Source organism: Salmo salar, chromosome ssa03, assembly GCF_905237065.1.
Source record: "Salmo salar chromosome ssa03, Ssal_v3.1, whole genome shotgun sequence".
In the NCBI taxonomy this organism is placed as follows: Eukaryota; Metazoa; Chordata; class Actinopteri; order Salmoniformes; family Salmonidae; genus Salmo; species Salmo salar.
This window is the reverse complement of record NC_059444.1, coordinates 63,246,206-63,262,153: the sequence shown is the minus strand read 5'-3', so window position 1 is coordinate 63,262,153 and position 15,948 is coordinate 63,246,206.

Genomic DNA, 15,948 nt, shown 5'->3' with positions numbered 1-15,948 from the left:
TTGTAAAGCAGATTTATCTATAGAGATGATCTACTGTAGGGAATATACACTGCTCAAAAAAATAAAGGGAACACTTAAACAACACAATGTAACTCCAAGTCAATCACACTTCTGTGAAATCAAACTGTCCACTTAGGAAGCAACATTGATTGACAATAAATTTCACATGCTGTTGTGCAAATGGAATAGACAACAGGTGGAAATTATAGGCAATTAGCAAGACACTAAAGGAGTGGTTCTGCAGGTGGGGACCACAGACCACTTCTCAGTTCCTATGCTTCCTGGCTGATGTTTTGGTCACTTTTGAATGCTGGCGGTGCTTTCACTCTAGTGGTAGCATGAGACGGAGTCTACAACCCACACAAGTGGCTCAGGTAGTGCAGCTCATCCAGGATGGCACATCAATGCGAGCTGTGGCAAGGTTTGCTGTGTCTGTCAGCGTAGTGTCCAGAGCATGGAGGCGCTACCAGGAGACAGGCCAGTACATCAGGAGACGTGGAGGAGGCCGTAGGAGGGCAACAACCCAGCAGCAGGACCGCTAGTGGAGGTAGCGGTCCTTTGTGCAAGGAGGAGCAGGAGAAGCACTGCCAGAGCCCTGCAAAATGACCTCCAGCAGGCCACAAATGTGCATGTGTCTGCTCAAACGGTCAGAAACAGACTCCATGAGGGTGGTATGAGGGCCCGACGTCCACAGGTGGGGGTTGTGCTTACAGCCCAACACCGTGCAGGACGTTTGGCATTTGCCAGAGAACACCAAGATTGGCAAATTTGCCACTGGCGCCCTGTGCTCTTCACAGATGAAAGCAGGTTCACACTGAGCACGTGACAGACGTGACAGAGTCTGGAGATGCCGTGGAGAACGTTCTGCTGCCTGCAACATCCTCCAGCATGACCGGTTTGGTGGTGGGTCAGTCATGGTGTGGGGTGGCATTTCTTTGGGGGGCCGCACAGCCCTCCATGTGCTCGCCAGAGGTAGCCTGACTGCCATTAGGTACCGAGATGAGATCCTCAGACCCCTTGTGAGACCAATGCTGGTGCAGTTGGCCCTGGGTTCCTCCTAATGCAAGACAATGCTAGACCTCATGTGGCTGGAGTGTGTCAGCAGTTTCTGCAAGAGGAAGGCATTGATGCTATGGACTGGTCCGCCCGTTCCCCAGACCTGAATCCAATTGAGCACATCTGGGACATCATGTCTCGCTCCATCCACCAACGCCACGTTGCACCACAGACTGTCCAAGAGTTGGCGGATGCTTTAGTCCAGGTCTGGGAGGAGATCCCTCAAGAGACCATCCGCCACCTCATCAGGAGCATGCCCAGGTGTTGTAGGGAGGTCATACAGGCACGTGGAGGCCACACACACTATTGAGCCTCATTTTGACTTGTTTTAAGGACATTACATCAAAGTTGGATCAGCCTGTAGTGTGGTTTTCCACTTTAATTTTGAGTGTGACTCCAAATCCAGACCTCCATGGGTTGATAAATTGGATTTCCATTGATTATTTTTGTGTGATTTTGTTGTCAGCACATTCAACTGTGTAAAGAAAAAAGTATTTAATAAGATTATTTATTTCATTCAGATCTAGGATGTGTTGTTTAAGTATTCCCTTTATTTTTTTGAGCAGTATAGTTTTGAACAAAATTGTATGATTTTAGGATGCATGTGCCACCCTGGGTACAATCCATTTTTTCTGCAGTCTTGAACTCTCTGGTAATTTCTCTCTAACGAGTCTTTTTTGGTTTCCTCCCTCATCTCCACTATCCATAACAGTGCTTGTCATTGCTAGTTAGTCCACATCAATCTGTCACATCAATGTCAGGATATTCTCTTTCTCCTCTCGTACTTTCTCACACTACTTGTTTGTTAGCCTCTCTTCCCCAACACTAGTCAATCAGCCCTTCACAGGCTGACATTCAGAGCAAGATAGCTACAGACACTGGCCATTGAAAATGTCACCATGGAGAGAGGGACTGTTTGATTTCATTTGGAAGATTTCTCTGCTGTGACGGGGTCCAGCGGGTCACAGCTGACAGCTCCCAGATTGATGGCTGACATCCTCCTTGCTGGTGTGTGTGTGTGTGTGTGTTGGAAACTATTCCCAGTGGTGGTGTAGAACCCCTGGCTGAAGGCCATGTGATATCCCTAATTATGACCACTGAATGGCACTCAGCATGGTGAGGCCCTCATCTAAACCTCCAACCTGGACTCAGGGGTATACGTAACATAGTAAACGAAAATCCGGGATTCCCAAATTTGGATGAAATGTTACTTATGGTATGATTTCATTTGTGGATGTCCATCATCCATTTTGTATGATATGTAATGAATTACAATTAATATGATATGTTACGAATTGCAATTCTTAAATGTTATGAATTACAATTTGTTGTGGCTAACATTAGCTAGGTGACTAATGCAACTTTAGCTAGGTGGCTAACATTAGCTAGCTAGGGATTACATTTAGGGTTATGGTTAGGTTAAAGTGTTAAGGTTTTGGTTAGGAGAAGGGTTAGCAAATTAGCTAAAGTTGTCCATGATGCAATTTGAACATGCAACCTTTGGGTTGCTAGACGTTCACGTTATACGCCCACCCAACCACCCTCCTTTTGTTTTTGGCATAAGTAACCTTCTGTCTTATGTAACCATACCAAATGTAACAAATCATACTCATTTGAGTGTCTAGTGAGATTCTCGTTTACCATGTTACTTCTACGTCTAGTCTCAGAAGCTGTATACCACCTGAAAAAGAGCTACCACACTAGCAAAAACAACATGTAACATTATCATTTTGATAATGCCCTGGTACAATTTCCTTCACAAGTCTATCTGGTGTTATCTGAAGAAACAAATACACAAAGATTAACTCAGCGTAGAGACATAGACAGATTGTTTGTTGCTGATTGCTATCTTTACCATCCAAACCATGGACTGATTTTAATATAGATTTGCTGGCACACGAACAGGCCAAATACCAATGCCATGGTGTTCTACTTTCAAGAGGTTTGTTTTCTTTGAGATAGAAACTAATCTGTTCACACACAATCTGTTCCCCACAATTATAGAATGATCTTTGGAGTAATTTGCAATAATCCCAAATGTCACTTCGATTTATATTTCTCAAAGACTAAGATTGCATTTCACCCAGTACATATCTTATATATTCAAATATAGAAAATAGTAACTCAATAAATAACAAGGAGTACCGGTACCGAGTCAATGTGCAGGGGTACGAGATAGTTTAGGTAATATGTACATGTAGCTAGGGGTAAAAGTGACTAGACAAACAGGATAGATTTTCCTGTATTAAAGTTAACGCTTTAACCTAACACCTAACCTTAACTCTAACCCCTAGCCTAGCTAATGTTAGCCAGCTAGCTAATGTTAGCATTAGCGACCTAGCCACCTAGCTAACGTTAGTCACAACACATTTGGAATTCGTAACATATCATACATTTTGCAAATCCGTAATGTCTTGTACGTTTTGCAAATTTGTAACATATTGTACATTTTGCTAAATTGTAACATATACTAAATGGAGGGTCTCGGATTTACCTACAGAATAACACACAATGTTCTGAGACCAGGTTTGTATTTTGTCAGTGTATTACTAAGGCTCACCTTACCTACTCTCCTGCACACAGGCCTGCTGTATGATGATCAATCAAGGAGATCTGTCTGGACACCTACCAGGCCTCCCCAGTCTAGTGGAGCAACCAAGTGGTGTGGTAGATAGCGCTTCAGAGGTTCTTTCTGGTGTTCACTACCACCACCAACAACAACACCAACTACAGTCATACACAGTGAATATATTGTATTGGTTCTGCTGCTGGGTACACACAACGTGTGATTAATGTTCCATGTTTCTCTTCCTGCTGGGTTGGTAGTGAGCGTGCTGCTGAGCGATCAAAAGGGTATGATAACCCTCAATAACACAGGTCAAAGGATGCAGATCTCCACAGATGGGATACTCAATAGGTTTTCAATTGCTCAGACATCAGGTTTCAACAACTTTGACAGCCGTGTGAGATGCTCTCACTCACGGCGATAAGAATTACCTGGACCTGCCAATCAGACGAGGCGAGGTCAGCACCTCTGTGTGAGATTTGTTTATGACAACAGAGTTTATGTTCTGACAACAATCTAACAGCACAAACAATGATGCTGTTGGCTTGGCAACTTTCCTACTCTGTCACATCGTTTGAGGCTTTCTTTGCCCATTATATTACCTGTGTGAGGATGTTTTTTCTTTGTGCATTTGCAGGCAAGTCTGTCTTTGAGATTCACAACTAATGCACTGTATTGCATTGTAAACAAATCAACATTTAGCACATACCAAAATAGTAGTGTTTCACTGAAAGGTTAGTATGCAAGGCAAGGGTAGAGCAAGAGAACCATCCTTATCTACAGTATGAAAGGATAGCACTATACAGTATGTACCCTGACAACCACAGTCGCTGCACTGCAAATACAGACTGAGGCTAATGAAAAACGAATAGAAAGAAGCAGCCATTGATTTGATCAACCATTGCCAAATGAATTCTGTAATTTCTAAGTTCTCTGATCGTGGTCTCAAGGCTCATACCTCGACCCTCCTTCTCCATTGTTGTTCCAGAGGAATGGAAAACCATATTTTAGAATAACTGCTGTGCCATATTGCCTCCATAAATCCTTTTTTATCATGATACATTGCTGTAGGAGTGCAGCAGCTAATACAAATATGAAGCCAGATTTCCTCCTCATAAAGTGTTCCACCATTATTTATAAATGAATATTTTCTGACTGTGCTAATATTTCTCAGGGCTTAGGAGAATGAGCTAATGTATTTGTAATTCCTCGTCTCGGTTGTTTTATTATTACGTGTCAAACGAATAAAGGTGTTACTAAGTCATATTTTTATTTCTGTCTTTCCCATTCCCCCATGACTACTGTAATTGGAGAATTCCCCCTAAATATGAGCAGCAGAATTCCACACTGGTTAGAGTAGAGGTGTCAAACTCATGCCCCAGGGGCCGTATTCAGTCTTCAGCGAGGTTTGAATGTCCGCACTGAAAATGGGTTATATTTCCTCGCTGTCAAAATCTGCCCAACAATTCCTCTATCCATAGTTATGGAATTTCCAATGCTCCCTGACTGTCTAGCTTTCATTTTGGTGATTATTAGCGAGCTGGAAACAGTCAAGAAACTGTATGAATGTAGGTCCATTGTCATTCCTACTCTGTTTCCATTTGGTTTTAGTCATTTTAAAGTATATTAGTAGTTTGTCCCACCCCTCAACAACAACAAAAAATCCCCAAATATTTATATTGTTACTCAAACCACCCACGGTCCGGATTGGACCCCGGGTGTTTGAAACCCCTGGGCTAGATTGTTCAATCTTTGGAGGCACAGGGACCCCAAATAAAGTGTTTCCATTTCCCATTACCTGGAGCTGTTCGGTTATTGAATTCTGCACACTTTGTGTGTTTCTAAATGTGGTTCAAAGTTGGATTCTCAAGGTGTCCTTGTTAAGATTTAGTACTATGAATACACCAAAGGAGATAGAGAACACACCATCATAAGATCACTGTTTGCTAAAATCGTGACAATGAGAATAGGAACTGGTAAGACAGCAGAAACAGATCTGGGACTCAAAGTGGCCAGGGGCCTATGCAAGAATGCTGCCAAATCAGCTGGCAGGTCAGGCGGGTATAAGGTAACCAAGATGGGCAACACACACCATGCACACACCAAACAATTCACCTGAAGACATTTCTTGGTCTTTGACCAAAAGTGAGTTCTTATTTGCTTATTTAATACAAATATATACCTTTTGTTCACTGTGTATTTGATTTCTTTCATAGACTACTTAATTATCAGATGATCTGTTGGAACTTTACTTTTGATGTTTTACTGCTCTATTGTTAGCCTATGCAATTAGCATTTAGTATATTTTATCTGCTACCAACATGTTTTGTTGTTAACCTATGTTAGGTCACGGCAACTGAAACCAACTGCTTTTATGTTTGTTGTTTATGTGGATTATATACACTACATGATGAAAATTATGTGGATTTCCTTTCACTGGAACTAAGGGGCCTAGGCTGAACCATGAAAACAGCCCCATACCATTATTCAGCCTCCACCAAACTTGACAGTTGGCACTATGCATTGGGGCAGGTAACGTTCTCTTGGCATCCGCCAAACCCAGATGGGGAAGTGATTCATCACTCCAGAGAGCGAGTTTCCACTGCTACAGAGTTCAATGGTGGCAAGCTTTACACCACTCCAGCTGACGCTTGGCATTGCGGCTGCTCGGCCATGGAAACCCATTTCATTAAGCTCCTGATCAACAGTTATTGTGCTGACGTTGCTTCCAGAGGCAGTTTGGAACTTGGTAGTGAGTGTTGCAACCAAGGGCAGACTATTTTTACGTGCTACGCACTTCAGCACTCATTGGTCCCGTTCTGTTAGCTTGTGTGGCCTACCACTTTGCAGCCGAGCCGTTGATGCTCCTAGATGTTTCCACAATAACAGCACTTACAGTTGACCAGGGCAGCACTAGCAGGGCAGAAATTTGACTTGTCGGAAAGGTGGCATCCTATGACGGTTCCACGTTGAAAGTCACTGATCTCTTCAGTAAGGCCATTCTGCTGCCAATGTTTGTCTATGGCTGTGTGCTCGATTTTATACACCTGTCAGCAACGGGTGTGGCTGAAATAGCCAAATCCACTAATTTGAAGGGATGTCCACATACTTTTGTATATATTGGGTAACTTCCACCTGTTTCTATCTACCCACAAGACTATACTAGGTCACTAAATCCTGTTGTTACCTGAAACCAGTCTGAGCCAGATGATGTTGATGTTGTCATGGGAAGATAGAGCTCTCTGTCTGAGGTGGAGGACGTTGATGGTAAGAAGATGTTTAGTTTGTCATCCAGCCTCCATAAACAGAGACACTCAAAATGCAAATGCACAATGTGCTCCTTGTTAATGACCCGGTCGTAAACACTAACTTCCCCTCACATATTTGCATCTTAAACATAACCTGCAGCAGGCTTGGCCAGTAAATTGGTACTTCAATACATTTGTCAGTAAGAGGCATTTTCTCATTACTTTTATGAAGATGCAGCTGCTTGCTCGCTGCAGCACAACAAGGAGGAACAAGAGGAAGTGACCCGCAGGAAGTTATGATAAATCAGAACATATTAATACTGTCAAAGTAACCTCTCACTGAAAACAAATCAAAGTTTATTGGTTGCATACATAGATTTGCAGATGTTTTCGTAGATGCAGTGAAATGCTTATGTTTCTAGCTCCAACAGTGCAGTAATACCTAACAATACACGCATGATCCAAAAAGTTTAAACATCAGAACGAACAATATCAGAACAAGCAATGTCGGAGTCCAGAGTATACAGTTGAAGTCGGAAGTTTACATACACTTAGGTTGGAGTTATTATTACTTGTTTTTCAACCACTCCACAAATTTCTTGTTAACAAACTATAGTTTTGGAAAGTCGGTTAGGACATCTACTTTGTGCATGACTCAAGTAATGTTTCTAACAATTGTTCACAGTCAGATTATTTCACTTGTAATTCACTGTATCACAATTCCAGTGGGTCAGAAGTTTACATACACTAAGTTGACTATGCCTTTAAGCAGCTTGGAAAATTCCATAAAATGAAGTCATGGCTTTAGAAGCTTCTGATAGGCTACTTGACAGAGTCAATTGTAGGTGTACCTGTGGATGTATTTCAAGGCCTACCTTCAAACTCAGTGCCTCATTGCTTGATATCATGGGAAAATCAAAAGAAATCAGCCAAGACCTTAGAAAAAAAATTGTAGAGCTCCACAATTCTGGTTCATCCTTGGGAGCAATTTCCAAACGCCTGAAGGTACAACGTTCATCTGTACAAACAATAGTACGCAAGTATAAACACAGTGGGACCACGCAGCCGTCATACCGCTCAGGAAGGAGATGCGTTCTGTCTCCTAGAGATGAACATACTTTGGTGCAAACAGAACATCAGCAAAGGACCTTGTGAAGATTCTGGAGGAAACAGGTACAAAAGTATCTATATCCACAGTAAAAGGAGTCCTATATTGACATAACCTGAAAGGCCGCTCAGCAAGGACGAAGCCACTGCTCCAAAACCGCCATAAAAAAGCCAGACTACGGTTTGCAACTGCACATGGGGACAAAGATTGTGCTTTTTGGAGAAATGTCCTCTGGTCTAATGAAACAAAAATAGATATTTTTGGCCATAATGACTATTGTTATGTTTGGAGGAAAAAGTGGGACGCTTGCAAGCCGAAGAACACCATCCCAACCATGAAGCACACGGGTGGCAGCACCATGTTGTGGGGGTGCTTTGCTGCAGGAGGTACTGGTGCACTTCATAAAATAGATGGCATCATGAGGATGGAAAATTACGTGGATATATTGAAGAAACATTCAAGACATCAGTCACGAAGTTAATGCTTGGTTGCAAATGGGTCTTCCAAATGGACAATGACCCCAAGCATACTTCCAAAGTTGTGGCAAAATGGCTTAAGGACAACAAAGTCAAGGTATTGGAGTGGCCATCACCAAACCTTGACCTCAATCCTACAGAAGATTTGTGGGCAGAACTGAAAAAGCGTGTGCGAGCAAGGAGGCTACAAACCTGACTCAGTTACACCAACTCTGTCAGGAGGAATGGGCCAAAATTCACCCAACTTATTGTGGGAAGCTTGTGGAAGGCTCCCCGAAATGTTCGACCCAAGTTAATCAATTTAAAGGCAATGCTACCAAATACTAATTGAGTGTATGTAAACATCTGACCCACTGGGAATGTGATGAAAGAAATAAAAGCTGAAACTCTACTATTTTCTGACATTTCACATTCTTAAAATAAAGTGGTGATCCTAACTGACCTAAGACGGAATTTTGCACTAGGATTAAATGTTAGGAATTGTGAAACTGAGTTTAAATGTATTTGGCTAAGGTGTATGTAAACTTCCGACTTCAACTGTATATATATACACTGAGTGTACAAAACAAGAAGGAACGACTTCCTAATATTGAGTTGCACCCCCTTTTGCACTCAGAACAGCCTCAATTCGTCAGGGACATGGACTCTATAAGGATTTGAAAACGTTCCACAGGGATGCTGGCCCATGTTGACTCCAATGCTTCCCACAGTTGTGTCAAGTTGGCTGGTAGTGAATCTCTACTCAGACAAGCTCGTTCCATCTCGTCCCACAGATGCTCAATTGGATTGAGATCTGGTGACTGGGAGGCCACTGCAGTAAGCTTAATTCACTGTCATGTTCATGGAACCATTTCTGGACAATCCTAGCCTTGTGGCATGGGGCTTTATCCTGCTGAAAAAAATCCAATAGCAGGTGGATACACTGCTGCCATGAAGGGATGCACCTGATTGGTAATGATGTTCAGATATCCTGTGGCATTCAAACGTTGCTCCACTTTTATCAAGGGGCCCAATGTGAGTCATGAAAACAACCCCCACAACATCACACCACCACCTCCAACCTGCAATGTTGACACGTGACATGATGGATGCATGTACTCATGTGGTTTTCTCCATACCTTAGTCCTCCCATCAGCGTGAAACAGCAGGAACCAGGATTCATCAGACCAGGCAATGTTTTTCCAATTCTCCAGTGTCCAGTGTTTTTGTTCCTTAGCCCACTGCAACCGCAGTTTCTTGTTTTTTTCTGAAAGAAGAGGAAATCTCTAAGGTCGTCGGCTGCCATACCCCATTCGTTTCAAGGTACGTCAGGTTGTGCATTCTTTTATGGGTCTTTGGGCACCAATGTTGTACTGGACTGTCAGTTGACTAACTGTAGCCCATCTGTTGCTCTGCACAATTCGTGTCAGCCTCCTCTTTCATCAATGACCCATTTTCGACTGCTGGCTGCCATTGGCTGGATGTCCTTTGGGATGAGGACGATTCTTGATACACCTGGGAAACTGTTGAGCGTGAAAAACTCAGCAGCATTGCAGTTCTTGACACACTCAAACCGGTGCTACTACCATACCCTGTTCAAAGGCACTTCAATCTTTTGTCTTGCCCATTCACCCTCTGAACGGCACACATACACAATCCATGTCTCAATTGTCTCAAGACTTAAAAATCCAGGTGTCAAACTCATACCACGGAAGGTTTTCGCTCCTCCCTTGTACTTGATTGATAAATTAAAATCTCCAATTAATAAGGAACTCCCCACACCTGGTTTTCTAGGGCTTAATTGAAAAGAAAAAACTAAAACCTGCAGACACTAGGCCCTCCATGGAATGAGTTTGACACCCCTGGTGTACATAAATGGTGTGTATAGACCAGTGGTTCTCAAACCTCTCCTCTTGGACCCCCAGACGTTTAACCATTTTCTTGTAACCCTGAACTATCTCACCTGATTCAACTAGTCAAGGGCTTGATGATTAGTTGACCATTTGAATCATGTGTGCTAGCGCTTGAATATATCACATACATGGAATTCATGGGGGTCCCTGAGGAGAGGTTTGAGAACCACTTGTATAGACAGTTTGGACAGTACAGTATATGAATCGAAAAAGTGTGTACAGCAGTATTTATACAGGATGAGCCATGACTAGAATAAAGAATATACATTAGAAGTGGTCAAAAAAAGTATGTAAACATTGTTAAAGTGACAAGTGTGCAATGTCTCTCTATACATGGGGCAGAGGTCTCTAAGGTGCACGGCGGAGTACCGAGCGTTACGGACCGTGTCACTAGCTGGCTGGCTGGTGATGCCTGTTGAACAGTCTGAGATAGAAGCTGTTTTTAAGTCTCTCGGTCCCGGCTTTGATACACCTGTACTGTCTCCGTCTGCTACAGTAGATGGCAGCAAGGTGAACAGGCCATGGCTTTGGTGGCTGAGGCCCTTGATGATCTCCTTGGCCTTTCTATGACTCCTGCTGCTGAAGATGTCCTGGAGGCCAGGCAATGCGCCCCCAGTGATGCGTTGGGCTGAACAAACCATTCTCTGTAGAGCCATGCGGTTGAGGGCGGTGCAGTTGCCATACCAGTTGGTGATGCAGCCCGACAGAATGCTCTCGATGGTGCTTCTGTAGAGGTTCGTGAGGGTCTTATGGGCCATGATGAATTTCTTCAGCCTTCTGAGTTTGAAGAGGCGCTGTTGCTTCAGGTCCTTGGTGATGTGCATGCCAAGGAACTTGAGTTTTCTGACCCTCTCCACTGAGAGGCTCTCTGATTCAAGGATAAAAATAACACTTTTAATTGGTGTGTTTGCCTTTCATCCGGGAATTACCAGTTTTTTTATTGTATACTGTTATATTCAGACTGTGGACATTAGATTCTGTTTGCAAGGTTAGGCTGTAAAAGGAGAAAGTAAAGCAAGGTTATTTTATCTTAGATTTTAAAACAAGGTTCAGGGTTGTTTTGATATGATTGTGTGTTGTTCATTTGCAGTAGCTATTACCACGGTCATGTTATTGTTTCTAGCCTTGGTTGCTCGTACCATAACTCCAAGATCAGCAAGGAAGTCATGTTTTCTTTTCACCTATACGATGGCCTTGGGGCATGTCCATGACAAGTTAAATATCCCTCCTCCCCTCCAACCTTCCCTCACTAATTAACAGTGAGAGGGAGCTCTATCACTACCCCCAGACTCTGTTCTGCTCCTTTAGCTAACACAAATGAGAATAATATTAAGGCCAGCCGACAGAATGAATAATAGATCATCTCATATATACTCAGAGGAATAATGTGAGGGCTTTATTACGAGGTCCATTTCTGTGGGCATTTACCTCTGATCTAATAGGGTGTAATGAAGGGACACACTACTGTAAGACAAGGAGTTACCCAACAATTCCTCCCTAATTATTCCCGCCCCAATGCCCTAATCATGGTGCAGTAGTGTAGTATGTCCTGTATGTATCAAGCTTTCTCCTTCATTCTCCTCACAGTTCCCCAGCTGGCCTCCCCAGCTGGCTTTCCTCGGTTGATATGCACCGCCCTTTGCTTTATAATGTTACCAATTAAAGTGCAAATATAGCGGCAACTTCCTCTTTGTGATAATTAGAAATGCTTGAGACATTCTAGAAGATGCCATGGATACGTGGCTCATAAAGGCTCTCAGAAATTAAATGGCGTGTGATATTATGGGTTGTTAGGGCAGGGATGGGCACTCCAGTCCTCAGGGGCCAGAGTGGTGTCACACTTTTTCCCAATACCTAGGTGATTAAACTACACTGAACAAAAATATAAATACAACATGTAGTGTTGTCCCATGTTTCATGAGCTTAAATAAAAGATCCCAGAGATTTTCCATATGCACAAAAATCTTATTTCTCTCAAATGTTGTTAATATCCCTGTTAGTGAGCATTTCTCCTTTGCCAAGATAATCCATCCACCGGACAGGTGTGGCATATCAAGAAGCTGATTAAACAGCTTTACACAGGTGCACCTTGTGCTGGGGAAAATAAAAGGCCTTTCTGAAATGTGCAGTTTTGTTACAGAACACAATGCCATAGATGTCTCAAGTTTTGAGGGAGCGCGCTATTGGCATGCTGAATGCAGGAATGTCCACCAGAGCTGTTGGCAGAGAATTGATTGTTAATTTCTCTACCATAAGCTGCCTCCAATGTCATTTTAGAGAATTTGGCAGTACGTCCAAACAGCCTCACAACCGCAGATTACGTGTATGGTGTCATGCGGGCAAGCGGCTTGCTGATGTCAACAATATGAACGGGGGGGTTATGGTATGGGCAGGCATAAGCTACGGACGACGAACACAATTGTATTTTATCGATTGGCAATTTGAATGTACAAAAATTGAGAGGCCCATTTTTTAAAGGTATCTGTAACCAACAGATGCATATCTGTATTCCCAGTCATATGAAATCCATAGATTAGGGCCTAATTAATTAATTTAAATTGACTGATTTCCTCATGAACTGTAACAGTCAAATCCTTGGAATTGTTACATGTTGAGTTTATATTTGTGCTCAGTATAATTGCATTCTAAACTGAAGATCATGATTAGTTGATTATTGGAGTCCGGTTTGTTAGCTCGGCCTGGAGCAAAAGTATGACACCAATCAGGCCCCTGGAAACTGGAGTTGACCATCCCTGATTTAGGGTATGGTTTATGTGTGTATTTCACACTATGTAGAGATATAAATCGGGGTATAATGGTTGTATGGATGTCAACCCCAACACATGTTCATGTAATCGTTACCAATCAACTGCATTATAGTTAAAAACTAATTTGACTACCACCCCCGATTTTTGTACGCTAGCTATGCTACCCAGCTAATACGAATGGGAGTGAGCATTTAGCAGTCACTTCTTCTGAACTTCTACATGTTATGCAGCGAAAAAAGAGACAATACATAAATCATTAAGGATTTGACGAATATCCACTTTGTTAGATCAGATTTGTTGAATGTGCCCAATCTGGACGTTCCATTGACTCATTTACATTACATTTACATTTAAGTCATTTAGCAGACGCTCTTATCCAGAGCGACTTACAAAATGGTGCATTCACCTTATGATATCCAGTGGAACAACCACTTTACAATAGTGCATCTAAATCTTTTAAGGGGGGGGGGGGGTTAGAAGGATTACTTTATCCTATCCTAGGTATTCCTTAAAGAGGTGGGGTTTCAGGTGTCTCCGGAAGGTGGTGATTGACTCCGCTGTCCTGGCGTCGTGAGGGAGCTTGTTCCACCATTGGGGTGCCAGAGCAGCGAACAGTTTTGACTGGGCTGAGCGGGAACTGTGCTTCCTCAGAGGTAGGGGGGCCAGCAGGCCAGTGGTGGATGAACGCAGTGCCCTTGTTTGGGTGTAGGGCCTGATCAGAGCCTGAAGGTATGGAGGTGCCGTTCCCTTCACAGCTCCGTAGGCAATCACCATGGTCTTGTAGCGGATGCGAGCTTCAACTGGAAGCCAGTGGAGAGAGCGGAGGAGCGGGGTGACGTGAGAGAACTTGGGAAGGTTGAACACCAGACGGGCTGCGGCGTTCTGGATGAGTTGTAGGGGTTTAATGGCACAGGCAGGGAGCCCAGCCAACAGCGAGTTGCAGTAATCCAGACGGGAGATGACAAGTGCCTGGATTAGGACCTGCGCCGCTTCCTGTGTGAGGCAGGGTCGTACTCTGCGAATGTTGTAGAGCATGAACCTACAGGATCGGGTCACCGCCTTGATGTTAGTGGAGAACGACAGGGTGTTGTCCAGGATCACGCCAAGGTTCTTAGCACTCTGGGAGGAGGACACAAGGGAGTTGTCAACCGTGATGGCGAGATCATGGAAGGGGCAGTCCTTCCCCGGGAGGAAGAGCAGCTCCGTCTTGCCGAGGTTCAGCTTGAGCTGGTGATCCGTCATCCACACTGATATGTCTGACAGACATGCAGAGATGCGATTCGCCGCCTGGTTATCAGAAGGGGGAAAGGAGAAGATTAATTGTGTGTCGTCTGCATAGCAATGATAGGAGAGACCATGTGAGGATATGACAGAGCCAAGTGACTTGGTGTATAGCGAGAATAGGAGAGGGCCTAGAACAGAGCCCTGGGGGACACCAGTGGTGAGAGCGCATGGTGCGGAGACAGATTCTCGCCACGCCACCTGGTAGGAGCGACCTGTCAGGTAGGATGCAATCCAAGCGTGGGCCGCGCCGGAGATGCCCAACTCGGAGAGGGTGGAGAGGAGGATCTGATGGTTCACAGTATCAAAGGCAGCAGATAGGTCTAGAAGGATGAGAGCAGAGGAGAGAGAGTTAGCTTTAGCAGTGCGGAGAGCCTCCGTGACACAGAGAAGAGCAGTCTCAGTTGAATGCCCAGTCTTGAAACCTGACTGATTAGGATCAAGAAGGTCATTCTGAGAGAGATAGCAGGAGAGCTGGCCAAGGACGGCACGTTCAAGAGTTTTGGAGAGAAAAGAAAGAAGGGATACTGGTCTGTAGTTGTTGACATCGGAGGGATCGAGTGTAGGTTTTTTTCAGAAGGGGTGCAACTCTCGCTCTCTTGAAGACGGAAGGGACGTAGCCAGCGGTCAAGGATGAGTTGATGAGCGAGGTGAGGAAGGGGAGAAGGTTTCCGGAAATGGTCTGGAGAAGAGAGGAGGGGATAGGGTCAAGTGGGCAGGTTGTTGGGCGGCCGGCCGTCACAAGACGCAAGATTTCATCTGGAGAGAGAGGGGAGAAAGAGGTCAAAGCACATGGTAGGGCAGTGTGAGCAGGACCAGCGGTGTCGTTTGACTTAGCAAACGAGGATCGGATATCGTCAACCTTCTTTTCAAAATGGTTGACGAAGTCATCCGCAGAGAGGGAGGAGGGGGGGGGGAGGAGGATTCAGGAGGGAGGAGAAGGTAGCAAAGAGCTTCCTAGGGTTAGAGGCAGATGCTTGGAATTTAGAGTGGTAGAAAGTGGCTTTAGCAGCAGAGACAGAAGAGGAGAATGTAGAGAGGAGTGAGTGAAAGGATGCCAGGTCCGCAGGGGAGGCGAGTTTTCCTCCATTTCCGCTCGGCTGCCCGGAGCCTTGTTCTGTGAGCTCGTAGTGAGTCGTCGAGCCACGGAGCAGGAGGGGAGGACCGAGCCGGCCTGGAGGATAGGGGACAGAGAAAATCAAAGGATGCAGAAAGGGAGGAGAGGAGGGTTGAGGAGGCAGAATCAGGAGATAGGTTGGAGAAGGTTTGAGCAGAGGGAAGAGATGATAGGATGGAAGAGGAGAGAGTAGCGGGAGAGAGAGAGCGAAGGTTGGGACGGCGCAATACCATCCGAGTAGGGGCAGAGTGAGAAGTGTTGGATGAGAGCAAGAGGGAAAAGGATACAAGGTAGTGGTCGGAGATTTGGAGGGGAGTTGCAATGAGATTAGTGGAAGAACAGCATCTAGTAAAGATGAGGTCAAGCGTATTGCCTGCCTTGTGAGTAGGGGGGGAAGGTGAGAGGGTGAGGTCAAAAGAGGAGAGGAGTGGAAAGA